The sequence below is a fragment of the Apium graveolens genome, chromosome 4 (genome assembly GCF_009905375.1).
Source record: "Apium graveolens cultivar Ventura chromosome 4, ASM990537v1, whole genome shotgun sequence".
Classification (NCBI taxonomy): domain Eukaryota; kingdom Viridiplantae; phylum Streptophyta; class Magnoliopsida; order Apiales; family Apiaceae; genus Apium; species Apium graveolens.
In genome coordinates, this window is record NC_133650.1 from 186,239,484 (window position 1) to 186,264,770 (window position 25,287).

Below are 25,287 nucleotides of genomic sequence, written 5' to 3' on the forward strand. Positions count from 1 at the left end.
AATTGATCCAAGGTCCAAGGGAAAAGAAAAGGTTGATGAACCTGTAAAGGTTTATATGCCAGTCATGGATGAAGAAATAATTGTTGATGAAGCAGATGCTAATCTTACTCTGATGCATAAGAAGATTTTTCAAACAACCTCTGACATGGCTCATGTTGTTCAGAGTCAAGATTTAGTAAGTTCTGATATGACAGTGAAGCAAGCAACCTCTGACATAGCTCAAGTTGGCTTGATATGAGAAGATAAGGAAAAGGAAACCTCTGACATTGCTCATGTTAAACTTTCAAAGATACTCCTACCAGGATTCACCAAAGCTAAACAGACTCAATCTTTGAAGACTGCAACAAGTGGTTTTGAAGCAAGTATTGTTACAGGAAAGAAAGCAAGAGATAAATCTGGGTTGGGTAGTTCTGATGAAAGAAGAGCACATAACACTACCAATGATCCAACTTCCTTAAGTGAACCAGGTGTTGGAGCAACTCCTGAAAGATTGAATCGGCTTGAATCTGTACAAATGGTTTACCATACCTTCTTGAAAGAACATATCTTGTTATATTTTATGATAGATGGAAGGGTATACCAGATTAAGAAAAATGCTATACCACTGAAGTATTTGGAAGAACTGGAACATGTTCTATTCCTACTTCAAGTGAAAGACAGATTAACAGATAGTGTTGCAGGATATTTAAAGTCTCAAATTCAAAGACAGAAGAAGCTTTATTCTGTAAAGTCTGACAGCACATACTGTCCCAAGTACAGAGATCACAAAGGTGATATTGTCGATATGAAGCCTAACTCTGCTAGGATTATAACTACTTTTCTGGGTTATAAGGCTGTGGAATTCAATCTAGAGTCTGACAAGGCATATCTGATTAGACTAGATCAGGAGAAAAGAAAAGCTAAGATAAATGATCTCAGAGCAGCTATTTTTCAAACTGGAGAAGATACAGCTGAATTGATAAATGCTAAAAGGAGGATGGTCAATGAACTTGAATATGCAGAGAGATGTTTGTTGAAGAACTATCTCAAGACAACTCCTAATATCAAAGAGATCAGAAGAAATTGAAAGTTGAAGCCAAGTCAAAGATCTACAACTACTTAAATTCTGAAGTTTATACAGACTGAAACGGTTATCAAAAGTTAAAGATGGTAAAGCTGAAAGGACTATAAGTTGTAGTTATCTAGTCAAATTCTCATGCATTTGTACTTAATGTTTTTGACATCATCAAATATCTGTTGAACTTGTATTTTATGCTAATTTACAAGTTGGGGGATATTGTTAGATATATTTGATAATGTCATGTGTAATATGATTTGTGTTTAGTTTTCAGATCTTACATAACAGGACATATCAGTACTTAACTGGAAATCATCACTTATACTGAAGACAGAACTTAAGATATCAGAACTTAAGTTATCAGAACTTAAGGTTCAGAAGATATTTATCAAGAGATAATATCAGGACTTAAGATGACTTTCTAGTAAGGCAGGCGGCTGATTGAAGGGAAAGAAGATCGAGACTAAGACAGAAAGAAATATGCATGAAGAAGGAATTCTATGAAGAATAGAATACTTGGAAGAAAAGATAACTAGTTGATATATTTTTGGAAGCAGAATTATATTCCATATCAATTAGAAGATTATCTTGTAACTGTGTAGTATATAAACACAGGCATAGAGTTTACACTATAAGTGTTACGATTATCGAAGTTATTATTCTTTGTAACTCTAGCAGCTCTCGTGATAATTTGTTCATCACTGAGAGAGGATAGTTTCATATTGTAACAGAGTTTATTGTGTCGAATAAAATCTGTTTTCTGTTACTTAAGTTCTTATATTCGATTTGATTGTGCTAAACACTGTATTCAACTCCCTTCTACAGTGTGTGTGACCTAACACATTCCAATCCTGGACATTTGTCATCATCAAAAATAACATTTATGCTTTCCATAATTTTCTTTTGTTCAATCACATAGACTTTGTATGCAGTTCTCTCCGATGAATATCCCAGAATAATTGCTTCAAAAACTTTAGAGTCAAATTTTCCCACATATTCAAAGTTGTCCTTCAAAATATAACACTTGCTCTCAAACACATGAAGATGCTTCATATTAGGCTTTCTTTTAGAAAAGATTGAGTAAGGTGACTTGCCAAGATTCTTGATAATGAGATATCTATTTTAAATTTAGCATGTAGTGTTCACAGCTTCTTCCGTAAAACTTGTTGGCAACTTTGCATCTTGTAGCATTGTTCTAGAAGCCTCTACTAGTGTTCTATTCTTTCTCTCAAGTACCCCATTTTGCTGAGGTATTCTAGCAGCTGAGAATTCTTGAATAATGCCCTAGTCTTTGCATAATTTAGTTAAGGTTGCATTCATGAATTATGTTCCATTATCACTCCTTAATCTTTTCACACAATTCTGATCTTCAACCTGCTTCTCAATCTTCTTGATGTGTTCAATTATGTTGTGTGGAGTCTCGTCTTTGGAATGCATAAATTCTACCCATGTATATCTTAAATAATCATCCACCATCACAAGTGCATATCTCTTTCTTGAAATTGACAGGACATTAACTAGTCCAAACAAGTTCATGCGAATAAGTTGCAAATGTTCACTTATTATAGAATTCACAGTTTTACTCATGTGACTTGATATTTTAATTTTTCTCTTTTGACAAGCATCACAGACTTCATCTTGATCAGACTCCAGGTTAGGCATGTCTCTCACTAACTCCTTTTTTCTAGAGTATTGATTGCCTTGAAATTCAAGTGAGATAACTTCTTATGCCATAGCTTGATTTGCTCTATAGATGCCTTGGTATAGAAGCAACAAATTCCATCCTTATTTGCTGAGTCTAAGTCTGTAACAAATAAGCTTCCCTTCCTTGCTCCTTTCAGAGCAACTTCACTAGTCTTTTTGCTGATAAAAATGCATTCTCCTTTGTCAAATGAGACCTTGAATCCTTTGTCTGCAAATTGACTAACACTAAGGAGATTCACTTCAAGACCAGCTACCAGTGCTACATCTTCAATGACAATTGTTGTAAAAGACATGCCTGTGCTTTAACAAGACTAAGACAATTTGTCAACCCTGGGTAAGTTGTATTGTTATATAAATTTGTATTTTGTACTTGTAACACTTAAATTCTGTAAAAATGCAAAGGAGCAGACTGGAGTCTTTTTCCTAAAACAGTATCAAGCCTAAAGATTCTATCTGGAAGAAGATCAAGAAGATCATGCCTCATAAGAATTTTAAAGAAGCTTGGAGTTGAATAAATCTGTTTGGAGAAAAATACCCTAAGTCAAGATCTCTACAAGTCACATATTTAATGTTATAGAGAAGTCATTCGAGAACTCCATAATGGCTTATCGAGAAGTCATTCAAGTTGCAGAGATTACCGATGGATGAGGAACATCCATCGCAATAGTAGTTTGGCTAGTCGATGGATGACTGTTGTTAGTGAAGGGTTTCGAGTACATAAACGCAACGGAAATAGTAATTAAAAACGTAAAAAAAATAGAATTTCAAAACCCACCACAGGATTCATACAAAAAACATATATTTAAATCGTAGATCAGATTGTTTATCTTAAGAAGCTTTACCAATTGATTGACTAATGGAGATCCAAAGCTTGTTCAATCACCACGCATCCCGCTCTCGCGATCTACGCTCTATCGGTATCCACACGAATGCTTGAACTCAAGGATTAGATGTGTACTAGCACAAACTCGTTTCTTCTCGCTCTCTCCATCTTCTCCCTTGGTGGCTAGGGTTTTAATAAAAGTCTTGCTTTCAAAATCAGCCACACAAGAGATATTATATAGAGAGTATAAAAACAAATTATAACTCTTAACTAATTAGGAGTTATTATTAATTCGAAATTTCTATTTATATTATAATTAAGTTTCACTTAATTATTTAAAAAATAAATTTCATAATTAATATTAGTAAATTCGAATATCAATATTTACCTAATTAATTAAGTCATACTTAATTAATATTATAAATAATTCGAATTACTTTAATATAATTTAAATCCAATTTAAATTAAATAATCCTTCAAGCATTTTTAGTGTCTGACCCTATAGGTTATTATTACGTTGGCAAAAAATTTTAAATATAATTTAAAATCGTAAACAATGAGCAGCATCTAGTAATACATCATTGCTACCCAAGTAATAATAATTAAATCGGTGATCGATTAAACCTTTTGTGAATAATGTACAATGTAATATAATCCCTTTAACCAAATATTATAGATTAAACTAGAGGCATGTAATGTGTCATCCTCATTATCGTTTAATCCAAGTTTCTTTGATCAATGAGTAGACTATCATATCAAATCAACATTTGAGCGTGGCCACGCATTTCATAGTCTAGCTCACACAAGAGGCCAATAATATCACTCCTAAAATAGGAGGGTTAAATCCCATATAGATCATCCATATTTCTCATACGATTCATAATATACCCAATGTCCACTTTTATCATTACCCGGTCAAGGATAACTTTTAATGGAATCAATGTATATTAATTCTCGTATAGAAATATAATGACTTCAGGTCTAAGGACTATTACATCATTATCACTGTGAGAATTACTTATGACACAACAGACATGTAGAATCTCACATTGGGTATGTCCAGCACCATGTACATATACATCTACCTGTGTTTTTGACTTTAGTATCACTATACCTATGATCAATAAGATGTGATCATCAGTCAACAAACACACCAGTCTTAACGCATTATTTTTGTCCCTTAATAATAATACTCGACTAGGGACCTTTAGGAATATTTTACTATTCTCATAATCTCATTTCTAAGTCACGTACTTAGAGATATAGAATTGCATATCATATTCCAAGGACATTTATTAATCTAACATTTATATCGCAGTAAATTAAGAATTAATAAATTATAAATAGAATAATCGATAGAACATAAACATTAATAATCCTAATGTCTTAAACTAAAACATCATCGTGTTGTCTCTAGGGCACAAACAATAACAATCTCCCACTTGCACTCATAATTATAAGCATGAGACATGAAACATCAGTTGCATAATTAATTTGCTTCTCGTAGGCATTTTATTCAGCACATGTTTCATTCTCAGCTAGAAGAAATAAGGGAGAGGTTTGAGTGACTTCCTTGAACCTGAGGACAATCCTCAAGTTCTCGTGTCAATTGTGGAAATTATTTAATGTCAACTTGTCCTTCTCAAGGACTATTACATAGAGAAGTTATTTGTGTTATTTGTCATTTGATATCTACAATATTAAAGTGCATAAAATGACTTAGTCTACAGATGATCATTAAATTATGTTCAAGTGATTATTCATATATATATATTCAAAATATATATCTCCCACTAATTTTATCAAATCAATAGCCCTAACTATTAATTCGGAAAAAATAACTTCTATATCCTTTCTAGTGAGCCAATATCCATATTTCACCACGCGTTAGGTCAGCTTTGGCTTTTCTCCTAAAACATGATTATTTAGGTAGACAACATTTGTCAATTATATCAACTATATAACTCTTGGGTAGCTTGGTGGAACAACATTTGTTCATATTTATCTAATAAATCTCGCCAAACTCTATGCCTCTAACTTCACATTCCTATTGTGATAAGTTAGTTAAGTCAAACCCAATAGTCAAAAGTATCAATATACTTCAACACATATCCCACGATAGATAGGAGTACTTCGCTTTGGCGAACCCACTCCTGGTCGATCTAGGGGTTAACGCATTGGACTCATTGGAAGGCATCTGATCAACTTAATATTAGGGTTTTGTTAATTTTAAAATGATCATGATCCCATCATAAAGAGATTCCCAATTTTTCCTTGAATAAAATACTTCAAATCAATATTCGTCAATGGTTTGATTTCCAGGTAGTGAGGGAGTCACAACGGTCTCGCTTAAAACCCACAACCTTACAAGTTCAATGAACTCGCTTTTGACAAAATCGCCTCATGTTAGAAATAAAGAAAATTTGTATTTTATTCCGTGTTTCATAAACACGAGAATCTCATAATCGTTTGTTCATTTTAAAAGCTTGAGTCGTTACAGATTTTATCTTGTTTAGAAAGCATGGCATGGGTGTCGTATCTAATACATATATCCTTAATCTAATTAAGCATGCATTTTTATAAACTACTCTACACATACATTCATCATATGCGCATATATATGTAAAGTGCAATAAATAAACGTGGTTGGTTATGGCTTTATCCTATGTGATCTTCATCAAGCTAATGACAAAGATCTAGGTCAATCTAAGGTGAAAAATAAATATAGGCTAACTATTACATGTCTTCTTTCTTGTATTGCTTCCTTGGATGGCCTCCATGTGAGATTACCCTTCCTTGATCTTCAAATCTTCATGTCTTCATGTACATTACATGAATGAAAAAAAAACTAATCTAATGTACTTATAATAAGAACTCGAGTTACATTCGAGATTTAATAATCACAAGATCAAACGACATGCAAGCCGTATTTAAAAAACCAAAACCATTATCCTAAGGTCATAAGCCATAACCATCCACCATGCTCAATTAACACATAAGAACATGTTAAAATACATAATATGATCTTAACATATCATACCCATCATGATCTAATCATAAAAACCAAATATAGCAAAAATCAGAAAATTCAAAATTAAATCTGATAACATTAAATCACAGATTACAGTGTCTAAACGACGTCAAACACCTTACAGATCAGAAGCTCGATTCCATATGAAATAGCATATTCGTTCGCCAAAATCGGACAACAGACCCAGATTTCAGCAAATCCGCTGCATCCGATTCAGAATCGTATCAAATACTATTCATATATAAGAACAAACACAAAACATGTATATATAAATATATATACAGATTATATAATCATCATATGATTATACAACTCTCATGAATATCATATATTCAAAACATATATATACATAAGCTTATATAAATATAACAACATGTAAAACATATAAAATTGCATACATAACAGTCATGGAATATTGTATACATGTTATCATCATAAAAACAATAAACACATAAATGAATTAAACACTTTTCGCAAGTAGTTCTGATGTCATTGAAGGGTTTCGAGCACATAAATGCAACGGAAATAGTAATTAAAAACGTAAAAAAAACAGAATTTCGAAACCCACCGCAGGATCCATGTGAAAAATATATATTTAATTCGTAGATCAGATTGTTTACCTTAAGAAGCTTTACCAATTGATTGACTAATGGAGATCCAAAGCTTGTTCAATCACCACGCATCCCGCTCTCGCGATCTACGCTCTATCGGTATCCACACGAATGCTTGAACTCAAGGATTAGATGTGTACTAGCACAAACTCGTTTCTTCTCCCTGTCTCCATCTTCTCCCTTGGTGGCTAGGGTTTTAATAAAAGTCTTGCTTTCAAAATTAGCCACACAAGAGATATTATATAGAGAGTATAAAAACAAATTATAACTCTTAACTAATTAGGAGTTATTATTAATTCGAAATTTCTATTTATATTATAATTAAGTCTCACTTAATTATTTAACAAATAAATTTCATAATTAATATTAGTAAATTCGAATATCAATATTTATCTAATTAATTAAGTCATACTTAATTAATATTATAAATAATTCGAATTACTTTAATATAATTTAAATCCAATTTAAATTAAATAATCCTTCAAGCATTCTTAGTGTGTGACCCTATAGGTTATTATTACGTTGGCAACAAATTTTAAATATAATTTAAAATAGTAAATAATGAGCGGTATCTATTAATACATCATTGCTACCCAAGTAATAATAATTGAATCGGTGATCGATTAAACCTTTTGTGAATAATATACAATGTAATATAATATCTTTAACCAAATATTATAGATTAAACTATAGGCATGTAATGTGTCATCCTCATCATAGTTTAATCCAAGTTTCCTTGATCAATGAGTAGACTATCATATCAAATCAACATTTGAGCGTGGCCACGCATTTCATAGTCTAGCTCACACAAGATGCCAATAATATCACTCCTAAAATAGGAGGGTTAAATCCCATCTAGATCATTCATATTTCTCATACGATTCATAATATACCCAATGTACACTTTTATCATTACCCGGTCAAGGATAACTTTTAATGGAATCAATGTATATTAATTCTCGTATAGAAATATAATGACTTCAGGTCTAAGGACCATTACATCATTATCTCTGTGAGAATTACTTATGATACAACAAACATGTAGAATCTCATATTGGGTCTGTCCAGCACCATGTACATATATGTCTGCCTGTGTTTTTTACTTTAGTATCACTATACCTATGATCAATGAGATGTGATCATCAGTCAACAAACACACCAGTTTTAACGCATTATTATTGTCCCTTAATAATAATACTCGGCTAGGGACCTTTAGGAATATTGATACTATTCTCATAATCTCATTTCTAAGTCACGTACTTAGAGATATAGAATTGCATATCATTTTCCAAGGACATTTATTAATCTAACATTTATATCGCAGTAAATTAAGAATTAATAAATTATAAATAGAATAATCGATAGAACATAAATATTAATAATCCTAATGTCTTAAACTAAAACATCATAGTGTTGTCTCTAGGGCACAAACACTAACAGTTAGGCACATCCATCGGGATACAATCACTACTCGACGGATGAGCAATATCCACCGGGATAGAAGAAATGAATGAATTCATAGTGGAGAAGTCAGGAAAGCTACTAGAGAACTCAGGAAGATATCGACAAGCAAAATTAAAGAAATGAAGATTGGAGATATCGATAAGTCATTCCTTCACTAGAAAACTTAGAGTTATCGACGAGCCTACTTTCAGTAGAGAACTCTGAGTTATCGATAAGTCAAAGTGAAGATGTGAAGACTAGAGATCTCGACAAGCTAAAGACCTCTACAAGCCAAATGTAATATGGAGTGCTAGAGATCTCGATAAGCCTATGTACTTATCAAGATGTCAAGTGTTCTATTGATTTAAACTGGAGATCTCGAGGTACAGTCTCAAAGTACAGAATTGCAGATCAGTTCAATATCCAAGATAAATAATCAATAAACAATCCAACATCTGGATTGACATGTCTACAAAAAGAAGCTTGAAGAGTGTGCAAGATCAATGGCAAAGATTAACTGACAAAGGAAGATTAAAGTGAACATGGGATGCTAAAGATATGTTAAGCCAGAAATGGAAGATTTTCTTTTTTTATAAATAGAAATGACAAGTGATAGTTTAGAAAAGCTAATAGCATGTTTATTATCCGCTGTGTAAACCAGCAGTTAACTGAGTTATAAAGTTAACACTGGTCCTTTAGTTGGTGGTAACAATTTAGATCAAATCTCTTGAATCACTCTCAAGAAGAAGCTGAGCTCTTTAACATCAAAGAGCTTAGAAATTTTGTAGCAAATCAGTCTTAACTTTTAATATAAAAATTAAGTGAGTTTTGAGGATCTGTGTTCTTTATTTTCTGCAAGTTTAGATTCTACATGAACACTTTTCTATACAAGATTTAATTTACTTTGTTCAACCATTAACTTTCAAGAAAAGCCTAAAATCAAAAAAACACATTCACCCCCCCCCCTCTGTGTGTAATTCATTACCTAACACGTGGTATCAGAGCAAAATATGAATGTAAACAGATTCAAGATCTTGGAAGAATGGATACACAGAAAATCAGTAGCATCAAAATTCCTACCTTTGACAAAGCTAACTACACTCTTTGGAAAAAGAAAATGATGTTGTTTATCAGGATGGCCAATCTACTCCACATTCAGATCTTCAAGAATGGACCCTTCATTCCTATGGTAAGAGTTGAGGAATCTACAGATGGAGACATGGTCATACCAACTCATTATGCTCCTAAAGATCCAGCTGAGTATTCTGACTCTAAAAGGGAGAAAGTCTCCCTGGATAGCAGCTTGCAATTGATATTGATTGAGTCACTTGACAATATAAAGTACAACAATATTGTTAACTGTGACACTGCCAAGCAAATATGGGAGAAGATTGAAATACTCTGTGAAGAAACAGAGGAGGTTAGATCTAATCAAAGAAGGATACTGATTTCATAGTATGAGGGTTTCATGGCTAAGCCTAAGGAAAGCATTACTGATGTGTTTGAAAGATTCAATAAGCTGATAAATAACTTGCAGCTTCATGAAAAATACTATGAAGCTGAAGAGGTGAATCTAAAGTTCTTGATTACTCTCCTTGACCATTTGGAACTGAAAATCTCAGCAATCAGGGAAGGGAGAGACTTGAGCAGAATAACTCTGGAAGTTCTATATGGAATTCTCAAAACATATGAACTAGAGATGATTCAAAGGAAATCGTTGAGGTCTGGTCAAGGACATGTTGTGGATGGCTCAAGTGCTTTAATTGTAAATGAAAGCCAATCCTTCAATGATGAACTAAGATCTCAAACTTCAGTTGCCTCAACAAGTGGGCAGAGAACAAATGATTCACGGGAGCAAGTCATACTAGAGTTGGAAAATGATGAGTTCTACACTCTTGAAGAACTGGATAAGCTAGATCGGTCAATGGCCTATTTAGCTAGAAAATTATCTAACATTAGAGTAAAGAAGCCAAGGTACTTCAGAAGTAAAGGACAATCTTTCAACAAAGACAACAGCTGGAAAGAGAAAGGGAAGTACAATTCTGACAGCAAGAGTGGTTACAAAACTGGATCTGTTGACAGATCTAATATAAGGTGCTTCAATTGTGATGAACTAGGCCACTTTGCTATAGAATGCAGGAAACCTAAGAAGGCAAAGAAAAACAAAGCTTATCTTGAACTGGAAGCAAAGTATGAAGCTCTTCTGAAAAAGCAACAGAGCAAAGCTTACATTGCGGAGGGAAAGAGTTGGGATGATTCAGATAATGACGAAGATGAGGAAGTTGGAAACTATGCTCTAATGGCTTTGGAGCAAGGTGAATCATCCTCATCAAAAGCACAGACACCAACTCTTACCACTACTGATTTAAATATGAATCAATACAAGGAAACTGTTGAAAAGATGAGCATAGAAATATTTCACATTCACACAAGCATGGTTGCTGCTAATGAAGTTAGCAGATTAACAAAGAAAATAAGAAGCTCGAGAGTGAGAGGCAAGAAACTGAATTGTTGCTAGTTTAGCTTGAAGCTTTAAAATAAGAAAATGCTTATCTCAAGAACAAGCTCAAGTGTGCAAATGAAATTGAAGCGGTGTTAATGGAGAAGCTAGAAAAGAATGAAGTAAAGATGAAATCTTTCAGAAATGCATCTGAACTGGTCGGACAGTATCATGAGAAGAATAAGCCATGTGTAAACATTGCTATTGGCCTTGACTATGATGACATGAGTGACAAAAAGAAAACTGTAGGTGACAAAGGGAAAGCAAAGAAGACTGAGAATGCTCCAACCTTTTTGAAAGAGGTTAATGCACCTATATTCAAAGCATGTGTAGTCAACTTTAGTGAAGAAGAATTGATTATCAAGAAAGAAATTGTTGATAAAGATAAAGAGAAGAAAAATGAAGAATCAGTTCAGTCTTCCAATACTAAAGAGAAGCTCATGAACAAACAAAGTCCCAAGACTCATGTTCAAGAAACCAAAACTGAAGATGCAAGAAAGAGAAAGAAAAATAGAAATGGGAAAATAGGGATAAACAAAAGCAATAATTTTGCTTATGTTGCAAATGCTCCTAGAAAGAAGTATGAAAAATGTGGCTCTTTAAATCATCTAATTGACCTTTGTAAAAAGGTTGTTAGCAAGCCAGTTGAAGGAACTTGCAAATACAATGAAGCAAATTCAAATGATCCCTATTCATTTTGTGACAAGTTTGACTGCATCCATTGCAACATGAAGGTAATGAAGAGTTGCCACAAACTGAGAGTAGACCTTAAAGAATCAAGAAATGAGTCCACATCAGAAGGAAAACATGCACAATAGTCACTAAATTATGTTTCTTCTAAAATAACTCTTTCTACTTCTACTAAACAAGTTACCAAGAAGAAACTACCCAACACTGCTTGGGTTTCCAAACACACTTAAGACTCATTGTGTGCAGGGCAAGTGAAGAAAGTCATCTGGATCATAAACAGTGGATGTTCCAGGCATATGACTGGTGGTAAAGCCCTGCTATCACAGTTTGAGGAGAAATATGGCCTATTGGTGACCTTTGGAGACAACAGCAAAGGATTCAAAATGGGATATGGCAAGATTGTTCTGAAAATGTTGTCTTTAAATGATGTAGCACTGGTAGCTGATCTTGAAGTGAGTCTTTTCAGAATTAGCATATTTTACACAATGGTCTCAAGTCTTATTCAACAAGAAGAATGCACTGTTATCAGCAAGAAAACTGGTGAAGTTGCTCTGAAAGGAGCAAGGAAAGGAAACTTGTTTGTTGAAGATTTTGACTCAACAAATAAGGATGGTATTTGTTGCTTCTACACCACGGTATCAGGAGAAATAAACGAGCTCTGGCTTAAAAAAATCTGTCTCACTTAATTTTCAAGAAAATTAACACCTTGTCAAAAAGGAGTTGGTAAGAGACATGCCTCAGATGGAGCTTGCTCAAGTTGAAGTTTGTGAAGTCTGTCAGACTAAGAAAATGAAGCAACTACTCAACAAGATAATCATGGAAATGAAAGCTCATCTCATACACCTGAGTTTGATTTCCAACCTCAGGGTTAGAAAGAGGGTCTTCAGATACTGGAAGGAAGCTCAACTTGGGATTATGGTATCCCAAGGGAATCATTTTTGGAGTTGTTGGTCTCACAGGTACATATTTTGCTAGATGGAGGGCTGACAAAAAGAATTCCAGTGGTAGGTGTCAAATTTGTCTTTTAAAGACCTGTATCCTGATATAGCATTAAGCTCATTTTTGTACCAACAGAAAAATAATTAGCTGACATTTTTACTAAACCTTTGGATGAAGCAACTTTCACTAGATGTGTAAGTGAAATTGGATTGCTTAATTTTTCATCCTAAGGCAAGAACTCAGCTAATGTTTTGCAGCAGATTAATCTCCAGTAAATCAAAATTAATTTGATTAAATTGGAAATTAACTGAAATATGAATTATAAATATTTCAAAAATCTCTGTATATTTGTTTTTCAAATTCAATTAACTTGGAATTTTTCAAATTCTAAGTAAACTGATCAGTTGTTAATTAACATTCTTAATATGTAAAACTAACACAAGGAAGAATTACAATAACCAAAAGTATTTAAATAACTGAGTTCTTGATAAGTATAAATTGACTTCTCGACAAGTCATTTTAGGAATTCTCGAGTGAGTCCTCGATAAGTCAATTTACTGACTTCTCGAGTGACTTCTCGATAGGCTAAAAATGACTTATCGATAAGTCCTTGTAGAGTTCTCTAGTAGTGTTCATTCACAGAGTTCTCTACAAGTATAATTTTTGACTTATCAATAACTCAAAACTGAGATAATTTAAGTTGATAAATTATTTTGGTAAAATACTTTTGGAAAATTATTCTAATTTTATTTTGAATTTATTCAAATAAAAGTTAGAATTAGTTTAGTCCACTTTTTGGACAAACCGGGTATTTATTGACATTTCGATAAGTCAAGTTTGAGTTCTCTATAAGAGTAATTTAAAATGACTTCTCGACATGTACTTCACTTCTCAAAATGACTTCTCGATAGACAAACTCTAAATACCCAGATTTCTCGATACATACTCTTACTTACAGCTTTCGAGATCTAAAGTGACCTAGCTTTCAACCCGAAACCGTTTTCTCTCTCGTTTTTCATCCTTTCTCAGAAATTTTTCTTACCCATTCATTCTCATCAATCAACAATGTCCCAAAATGTTGCTAGGACATCTATCCCAGAGAAAAGAACCAACTATCTTGCTTTCATTGATGCAAACCAAGCTCCTGATAGTTTCAAGGGGTTTATGAAGCTGTTGTCTGAATCCTATCTTGCAGGTGCTTTGACTGCAAATCCAGTACTGTATCTAGATGTGTTGCATAAATTCTGGATTACAGCTGTAGTGAGGACTGATGTTAACAACAACTCTCTCTCTCTATGGTGGTGACATGCACAATTGGAGGCCAACAAATAGAATTCAATGACCAAGATGTGAATAGAGCTTTGGGGCTGCCAACTGAGAATCTGGTGGAGGTACCAACTCCTGATGAGCTGACTGAGTTCATGGACTTCATCAATTATGGTGGGAGAATCAACCTGTCAAGCTTAAACAGAACCAATCTAAGGAAGGAGTGGTCATTCATCTTTGACTCTGTAGTAAGGGCATTTACTTGCAGAAAAATAGGATATGACAATATCTCAAGTGTTGTGCAAAAGATGGTGTATTCAATTGCCCGCAAAAGACACGTGAATGTTGGTCTGCTGATCCTGGAAGAACTTGCAACCAGGATGTTATGCCTCTGAAAGCTAGAGGTAAGGAAATTTTCTTTCCTATATTTATTATGTCCACTTTCAATAATAAAGTAGCTGACATACACCTACTGAATGGTATAGATAGTATTAAAATAGGCAACTATAAGCAAGTGTCCAAAGAATAAGGTGAATGTAAGTTTAAAAATCACTCCATTTATGTTGGAGAGATTTAGGACTTATCCTTATCCTATACCTGACATGAGATCTAATGCACAATCTACTACAGCTATGAATCCTGAACCTGTGGAAGTACAAATACAGGCTCACCAACAGGGATCTTCCCAAGCTGCAACCATTCTTTCACAACCTTTAGAAGCTAGGAAACCAACTACCTCGTCTTCTTAAAAAGGTGAGGTCTGTAAAAAGAAGAGAAAGGGGATAAACCTAGCTGTGATAACTGAGAGTGGTGAGGAGAGAGCTGAAAGAGAACCACCTCTGGTCAAAAGATCCAAAAGAAGTAAACAAACTGAGCTGACTATTCTATCCTCCTCTACATCCTCCCAATAGGATGCAGTTGTAAAAATAACCGGGAGTGAGTCTGCACGGCCTGCACAAGAAGAAATTCAAGTGTATGGTAGGAGAAATAAGGAAGGCACACATTGTGAGAGCACATCCCTTGAAGCTCCCTCATCTATTCAGGGGGAGCTGCCAACACTCACAACTGAGCAACAATCTCTTCTATCTAATATTTCTTCCATTCCAATTCCACTTGAATCTATTTAGATGGTGAGAGGCTACATGCTGGGGTAGACCTTGATGACACCATCACAAACATGGGGGGTTCATCAGTCATTACTGAAGACCCCATGGATGCTTTTAATGCACCTTCATGTGTAAAATAGTCTTCACAGACTGAAAGGTTTTGTGGCGCCCTCCAAACCCGGGTCAGAAGTTTGGGGTCCACACACACACCTTATTTATAACCTGCTTATAACAATAATAAAGATAATAATAATAATATATGCAGTGACCCTACTTACCAATCACCACGGACCGCAACAGGTTAAAGTATGCACACAAGCCAAACTCACTAATATATTACAAACCGTTCAAATCCCAATCATTCAAACTCAAACTGAGTATTAAACTTTATTACAACTTTTACAAACTTAAATTATCCCAAAAGAAGCCTACTAGCTCAGCTTTCTCAACCTGAACCCCTAGCTCTCGTGCTGGACTGGGGATCCTCTTTACCAACTGGTTCCTTTTTAACTGGAAAGAATATAAACAACATTGCACAAATGAGCTAACTAGCTCAGCAAGTCACAATGACAAAACTGAGAATAATGATCATCAAGTGAACATGATTATGATATCAAGTGAACAATGGATTATAATTTAGAATTGGATATTATACTTTTAATTTAAAAACCAAGGTTAGGCTGTTGATCAGTCACGCACTAACTCCGAGCAAGGCACACAGCATTGCTCTAACAACTGGATCCAAGGCACACATTGGCCTAACTTGACCATTATATGGTCTGACCACGAATCTGGTCCACAATTTTATAAAAACAGTCCAATTCTAACATAATAACAGAATATGCAATAATAAACAATAACCAGAATCAATAACAATAATAAGTGTTTAACAATGAAAGGGTTTCAATCCTTGTAAGGATCAATAAGTCAATTTAAAAGCTTGGATGCTGAGAAATGAAAGAATTAGATAACAAAGGAATCAACATTTCTGGGTTTCAAAGATTTGGGCTTTCAAAGCATAAGATGCAATGATTGAGTATTCAAGTAATTCAGTTCAGTGTTTGGGATTTTGTTTGTATGTATTTGTAGAGTAGTATCGTATGCTTGAGATTCGTGTTTGGGTACAGAACAATCAATGGTCTAGAAAGAATAAGGTTCATGGCTCAAGAACAATAACTGGAATCAGGGTTTGGGTTTCAATGCTTCAAAGCACTTGCAATATCAACAAGACTATCAAGTACTACAATATCTCGAGAAAGTTCAGAACACTTGCCTGGTATTAGCTTACTACACTGCACTCACTTTCAATTACAACCGTCTTACTCCTCAACTATCTGTTTCCCTTTTCTACGTCTTGCCTCTTCTGCTCACATATCATAAGCATCTATCAATAATCGACTCATAGAATTATATTCAACACATACTTCTATCTACCCTTCGCTTTACCCAAATCCGATTAACGGATTGAAAGTTACGTAATAATCAGTAAACATCGAATATATAAACCGACAGTCAACCAACATATCACATATAACATATAATACATCATGTAATCAATGACATATCATTTATAAAGACATTTCGGGTCATAAATAGGCTTTCTGGTATTTAAAATGATTTTTAAAACATTTTTTGGAATTAAAACGGGTCGTTGGATCAATTTCGGGTTAATAAACAGGGTTCGGTTGTCCAATTCTGGCTCCGAAATAATTTTAGAATAATTATCGAGCCTTGGAAATAATTTAAAATAATATTTTAAAGCTCGAAACTATTTTTCAGAATTTTTAAATCATTTTTAAATAATTAAATCTAATTAAATAATTAATTAAAATCAATTAATAATTAATTAAATCAATTAATCAATTAATTTTTGAATTAATTGACCAATTAATCAATTAAAAATTAACTAAAATTAATTAACTAATTAATTCAGATTTATTTGTGAATTAAAAATAATTTTCGGAATTGAAATAATAATTTTTAGAATTTTCAGAAATTAAAAATAAATTTTTATAATAAAAATAAATAGGAAATATGATTTTTAAACATTTTATAAACAGGAATCCTAAATTTGCAAAGTCTGAAAACTTCAGGGACCTAACTGTATCGTCCCCAAAAGTTCAGGGACCAAACTGCAAATATTACAGTCCAGTCGCCGGAAAACGTCGGGGTGGCCGGAGAACCCGTTCCCGGCGTCCTCACCCCACCAACACCTCCAGATCACATCTATACTTTACCAGGAACACAACCAAGCCAACAAATCGTTCTAATCATCTCTGAGTTGGCCGGAATTTGGCCATGAAGTTTGCCAGTTTCCGGCGAACTTCGGAAATATTCAAAATACAACTCCCTTCTCTACAGACCTCGGTGATTCATGAAACTTATACGACTGGATTGAAAATTTTACAGAGAACACAACCCACTATATCACAATATCAATCTATTACATAATAAGAAACCCCCAAATTTCAATTAAGAACATTCATATGGGTTATAAACCCTAATTTTGAAATTCGAAAATCAAACTCAAATTTGAACATGTTATTGAACTCCAAATCAGACGTATAATATACCAAAATCATCAGGAAAACAAGCTCTACAACATGCAATCATCAAATCATACAAACAATCATCCGAACAAAAAATCATATTTTTAATAAAATAAATTCGAAAATAATTAAATTTTTAGAAATTAAACCTTTGATTCTGCAGGTGTATGGATTACAGATTCTGATAGAGCTTCTCAAGACCTTCAAATCCAGTACTCGAGCTTTTCAAACAAAGATCAATAACACCTTCAAAAGTTGGTTTGATTCTTGAAACAGTTTATGAATATAGGATTTTTCTCTGTAAAATTATATATTTATCTGTCTGTAAATGATTTTGATACGAAAAAAAATACGGAAAAAGGCTATTTATATTTACGGAAAATTAGTATCCCGTTGGATCTTTCCGGATATAAAACGGTACATTTATTTGTAAAAACTGATCCAAACGGTATCGGTTTTCGGGATAATTATCCAAATCAGTACAATTTGTACTGCGGTCTTGGTCTCAGCGCCTAGTTACACGTACTACGAAGTGATAATTGGGATAGTTTAATAAAAAGCTCCCGTTTATCGAAAATACGGTTTTATTGATTTACCTAAACGAATATTGTATCGAAAATGTTGCGCCGGGACCCGCGCAGGATAAACCGTACACCGGATCGAAAATGTCGAAACATGGAATATGCTCGGAATATTACAATTATGTTAGGAAGGAGTTCTCGGAAGAGTTTCGGGTTCCAAAAACATAACAACGGGTGACGTCGGTTGGTTCCCTTTTTTATAAAATAGATTTTAATTACCCGGAAAAAAAGATTTTATAAATTTCATATGATTCTTATAAATCCATAAATTAACATAAAAATAATTAGGAAGATATGACAATTATTTATATTTTATTTTGGACATATAAAAATTAAAATACTCAATTAATATTATTATTGAATATCCAAGTACAGATAACACTTAACAATTAACTCACAAAATAGATATTGAACACACATAATAATTATTTAATAGCAAAAATAATTACACGATATATCCCGGATATTACATCCTTCCCCCCTTAAAAGGATTCTGTCCTCAGAATCTCCTAAGAAAACAAATGAGGGTACTTTTCTCTCATATCACTTTCTAATTCCCAGGTTGACTCTTCAACCTTTGGGTTTCTCCACAATACTCTTACTAACTTTACCACTTTATTTCTCAATACTTTCTTTCTTTCCCCTAGAATCTCTATCGGACTCTCTACATATGATAAATCTGCCTGAAGCTCTATTGGTTCATATTCTATTACATGCCTGGAGTCTGGATTATATTTCTTGAGCATAGATACATGAAAAACATTGTAAATGTGCTCCATGTGCGGAGGTAACGCCAATTCGTAAGCTACTTTGCCAACGCGCTTTAGGATTTCAAAAGGTCCGACATATCTTGGGCTTAGTTTCCCTTTCTTCCCAAACCTCGTTAGTCCTTTCCACGGTGATACTTTCAATAATACCAAGCTTCCTTCTTCAAATTCCATGTCTTTCCTTGACTGGTCTGCATATTTCCTCTGACGATCTTGTGCGGCTATTAATCTTTTCTGGATAAGTTCAACAACTTCCTTTGTCTGCTGTACCAGTTCAGGTCCAAGTATCTTGCGTTCTCCTACTTCATCCCAATATATTGGAGATCTACATTTGCGTCCATAAAGGGCTTCATAGGGTGGCATTCCAATGCTGGCATGATAACTATTGTTGTAAGCAAACTCTACCAGAGGTAAATGTTCGTCCCAACTTCCTTTGAAGTCAATAGCACAAACACGTAACATATCCTCGATTGTCTGGATCGTTCTTTCACTTTGGCCATCCGTTTGGGGGTGATAAGCTGTACTCATATTCAGTCTTGTTCCCAACCATTCTTGAAAACTCTTCCAAAATCTTGAATTAAATCTTGGATCTCGATCAGATACAATAGACACAGGAATTCCATGACGAACTACGATCTCTTTCAAGTACATATGGACTAACTTGTCGAGCAAAAATCTTTCATTTATAGGCAGAAAATGAGCTGACTTGGTAAGTCTATCCACTATAATCCAAATGGCATCATGATTATCCCTTGTCCTTGGTAATCCAACTATGAAATCCATGGTAATATGTTCCCACTTCCACTCTGGAATCTCCAATGGCTGTAGCAATCCGCTTGGTCTCTGATGCTCTGCTTTAACTCTCTGACAGGTATAACATTTGCTAACTCATTCCGCAATTTCCCTCTTCATATTTGGCCACCAATAATTCTTCTTTAAATCTCTGTACATTTTGGTACTCCCTGGATGGATGGAATATCTTGAACTATGTGCTTCTGGTAAAATTTCATTCTTTAACTCCGTCACCGGTGGAATCCAGATTCTAGATGAAAATCTCAAAATGCTTTGATCATCCTTCTGCGTGCATAATTCTTCACCTACCAAACGATTTATATCTTGATCCATTACATCTTCCTGACATTTCTTTATTTTCTCCAACAACTCCGGCTGGAAAGTCATACTGTACGCTTTCGCTTCCTCAGGTTTGCAAACTCTAATTTCCCATTCCAATTTCTGAAATTCTTTATATATATCTTCAGGTACTGATAACACATTCAACCTTTCCTTCCGACTCAATGCGTCTGCCACAACGTTCGCTTTACCGGGATGATAATTAATCGAGCAATCATAGTCTTTGATCAACTCTAACCATCTCCTTTGCCTCATATTAAGTTCCTTCTGGGTAAATATATATTTCAAACTTTTGTGATCCGTATAAATCTCACATTTCTCTCCATACAGATAATATCTCCAAATTTTCAAAGCAAATACTATGGCTGCTAACTCCAAGTCGTGAGTAGGATACTTCTGTTCGTGTGGTTTCAATTGCCTTGACGCATACGCAATCACCTTGTCATGCTGCATAAGAACACATCCTAATCCTTTGTGAGAAGCATCACTATAAATTACGAAATTCCCTTGATCGTCTGAAAGTGACAAAATAGGTGCCGTGATTAATCTTTGCTTCAATTCCTGAAAACTTTCTTCGCACTTGTCGTTCCATATAAACTTTTCATTCTTTCATGTAAGCTTTGACAATGGTGTTGCAATCCTTGAGAAATTCTGCACGAATCGTCGATAATATCCTGCCAATCACAAGAAACTTCTTACCTCAGTGGGTGTTCTCGGTCTTTCCCAATTCGTAATTGCCTCGATCTTTGCCGGGTCCACTTTGATCCCTTCGTTACTGACTATGTGTCCTAAGAATTGAACTTCCTGTAGCCAAAACTCACACTTCGAGAATTTAGCATATAACTTCTTTTTCCTTCAAATCTCCAAAGCCGTTCTCACATGTTCCGCATGATCCTCTTCTGTCTTTGAATAGATTAAAATATCGTCTATAAACACAATAACAAACTTATCCAAATACTCCTTGAAAATTCTATTCATCAGGTCCATAAACGCTGCCGGGGCATTGGTCAATCCAAAAGACATCACTAAAAACTCGTAATGTCCATACCTTGTTCTGAAAGCTGTCTTTGGTATATCTTCTATCTTGATCTTCAGTTGATGATATCCCGATCTTAAATCAATTTTGGAGAAGTACTTGGCTCCCTTCAACTGGTCAAACAGATCATCGATTCTGGGTAACGGATACTTGTTCTTGATTGTCAGCTTGTTGAGCTCCCTATAGTCAATACATAGTCTCATGCTTCCATCTTTCTTCTTGACAAATAATACCGGTGCTCCTCACGGGGATACACTGGTTCTGATTACTCCTTTCTCTAATAACTCCTGTAACTGCTTCGCTAGCTCTTTCATCTCAACAGGCGCCATTCTGTACGGGGCCTTGGATACTGGTTCTGTTCCAGGTGTTAAGTCGATCGCAAATTCAATTTCTCTATCTGGAGGAAGTCCTGGTAATTCATCAGAAAATACGTCTGGAAATTCATTTACAACTGGAATATCTTCAAGTTTTGCTGGCTCCTGACTTCTGTCGATCGCATATGCTACGAAATGCTCACATCCTTGTCGTAATAACTTCTTAGCTTGAATTATTGTTAAGAACTTCTTTACTTGCTTCTATCCCATGAACGTTACTATCGTTTTGTCAGGCATCTTCACTATTACCTTCTTATTTCGACAATCTATCTGGGCATCGTGCTTAGATAACCAATCCATCCCTAATATAACGTCAAATTCTCCTAACTTAAATGGTATCAAATCTACACAAAACTTACTACCAGAAATTTCAACCTCACAATTTTCACAAACTTGATTCACAGTTACACGTTCTTGATTTGCTAACTCCACAGTCATTATTTCATTTAAATACCCAACTGGACAATTTAACTTACTAACAAAATCTTGTGAAACAAATGATCGACTTGCTCCCGAATCTATTAACACTTTGGCACATAAAGAATTAACATTAAGCATACCTGCCACAACATCCGTATCCTGGATAGCATCCCTCACTGACATGTCGAAGACTCTAGCCCTTGGAGTCTCATTTACTGTTGGGGTAGATCCTGTTATCCTCAAGGCATTACTGACTGGGGATGATGTCTTGCAATCCCTGGCCATATGTCCTGGCTTTCCACATTTGAAGCATGTAAATCCAATGGCTGGAACCTTCACTGCTGGATTCCGGATAGGCTGATCCTTATTTGTTGGCTCTCTAGCTGGCTGATTTCGGCACTCCCTCGAATAGTGCCCTTTCTGGTTGCATCTAAAACATACCACATTCAACTTGTTACAAACTCCTCCATGCTTCTTTCCACAAACTTGACAATCTGGAAAAGTTATTCTCAACTGATTCGGCTGATTCACATTAGCTGGACGGTTGCCCTGGCCTCCGTCTCCTGCATTTTCTCTCCTAAAATTAAAATTTCTCCCTAACTGGAACTTGCCCTTCTTAAAGTTTGGAAACTTCCCTGGTTGTGACTGACCCTCACTTCCTTCAACTTTCCTTTTCTTGCTTTCCTTTTCCTTCTGGAACATCTCACTCTCTGTCTCTGCGATCATAGCCTTCTGTACTACTCCTGCATAGGTATCCAATTCAAAAATGGCTACCTTCCCTCTGATCCATGGTTTCAAACCCTACTGGAATCTTTTACCTTTCTTTCTATCAGTATCAACATACGATGGTACATACCTTGACAATTCCTCAAACTTACCCTTATAATCTGTTACCGACATGTTCCCTTGCTTTAATTCTAAAAACTTCAGCTCCATTTGATCCTGAACAAACTGAGAAAAATACTTTTCTAAAAAAAATTCCTTAAACCTTTCCCAAGTAATAGCATCTGTGCCTTCCAATGTCTTCACCATTTCCCACCAATAGGTGGCCTCATTCTTCAGATAGTAACTTGTAAACTCAACCTTTTGTTCTTCCTTTACTTTCACTAAGGCAAATGCCTTCTCTATTTCCTTTAACCAAACATTTGCTTCAATTGGCTCTAAGGAACCCTTGAATTCTGGTGGGTTTACTGCCTGAAAAGTTTTAAAAGTTACCTGGGGTTTGGTCTGTCTTTGTTGTTGTTGTGCCAGGTGAACTGTTTGTTGGGCCAAGATTTGAAGAATCTGGGCTATTGCTGGGTCCATGGGTCCTGGGTTCACATTCGGGTTTGTATCATCTTGGTTGTTATTGTTGTTGGTTTCTTCATTCTGGGTGTTGGTGCGGGTATTTCTTCTGGGAGGCATTTTCTGTAAAGAATCAATCAATTTATTTAGTTTTTGAATCAAATCTTTACATAAAGGAAAAGTTTTGTAAAACAGGAATATCTCTTTTTGAAAACAGTTGTAACTAAGTAAATTGCATGCTTCTTTACAGAATATAAATAGTTATGGAAAACAGGGCACATGGTATCACAGGGTATAACTGGTGCAATAAAGTAAATGACAGTGCTGGAAAGGAAAAAGGTACTGATATATATATAGATCAAAAGTTTTAGGTAGTACAAGCGTAAAGACGCTTCGGAAGTAAAAGCAAAAAGGGTGCAACAACCTACTCACTAGTCAGCATAGCTAGTCTATAAATACAACTCAAAAGTCTACTGATACACACTACACACTACTGTACATACTACATAATCAGAACAACACTGCTCAGAATCTCCATTTCTGAATCTCTGGCTCATGGAAAATCTGGACCTCCTATCACCTCAAGCTCCTCTAGAACCCACTTAGCCCACTCTACTAGGAAATCAGGGGTGATGTCCTCATGTGTAGCCTCAGCAATCCTCACAACAGCTACTCTACGAAACGCCTGGAGCCTCTCCCTAAGTCGCCTCTCACCACTCCCCATCTCTCTGGTACGCATGATACGCAATAACTCCTGGATCTGACCCTGTAGGAATCGCTGCTCCATAAGGCAAGCCTCAAACTGATGATATGGGACAGGATAGGAAGAGAACTGGAAAGGTACTCCTGTGACTAAATGACTAGTAAAGCCTGAATCAGCAGGTGGGGGTCCTCTAACAGGTGGCCTCACGCCTGGAGGTGGAATAGCCTGCAATGGTACGGGCTGCAACACAGGTGGAGGTAGTATAGCCAACATGGGTGGAACAACAGGACGTGGATCCGAAAACGGCATTCCAATTGAAGGCTCTGAGTGATCAGCTGATACGGGAATTAAAGAGTCGGCCATCACTGCTATCTGAAATCATATCGCAATATAAGAATCTCGTACCATAACGCGAATTACACTAATACCTGATATACCAAAGCACTCAACCTCTCGACATTCTATCTTTCTATTCCTTACTTCTAATCCTAACCCTCTACCCATTCCCATTAACCTAGGCTTGTGTCAGTGACTTATAACCTGTAGCTCTGATACCAAACCTGTGGCGCCCTCCAAACCCGGGTCAGAAGTTTAGGGTCCACACACACACCTTATTTATAACCTTCTTATAATAATAATAAAGATAATAATAATAATATATGCAGTGACCCTACTTACCAACCACCACAGACCGCAACAGGTTAAAATATGCACACAAGCCAAACTCACTAATATATTACAAACCGTTCAAATCCCAATCATTCAAACTCAAACTGAGTATTAAACTTTATTACAACTTTTACAAACTTAAATTATCCCAAAAGAAGCCTACTAGCTCAGCTTTCTCAACCTGAACCCCTAGCTCTCGCGTTGGACTGAGGATCCTCTTTACCAACTGGTTCCTTTTTAACTGGAAAGAATATAAACAACATTGCACAAATGAGCTAACTACCTCAGCAAGTCACAATGACAAAACTGAGAATAATGATCATCAAGTGAACATGATTATGATATCAAGTGAACAATGGATTATGATTTAGAATTGGATATTATACTTTTAATTTAAAAACCAAGGTTAGGCTGCTGATCAGTCACGCACTAACCCAGAGCAAGGCACACAGCATTGCTCTAACTACTAGATCCAAGGCACACATTGGCCTAACTTGACCATTATATGGTCTGACCACGAATCTGGTCCATAATTTTATAAAAACAGTCCAAATACTAACATAATAACAGAATATGCAATAATAAACAATAACCAGAATCAAT

The 25,287-nt window shown here is 35.2% G+C and overlaps 1 pseudogene; it reads right to left on the minus strand.

Moving 5' to 3' along the window:
- Positions 1-25,287, minus strand: part of LOC141719215 (uncharacterized) — a 300,973-nt pseudogene that overhangs the window by 153,079 nt on the left and 122,607 nt on the right.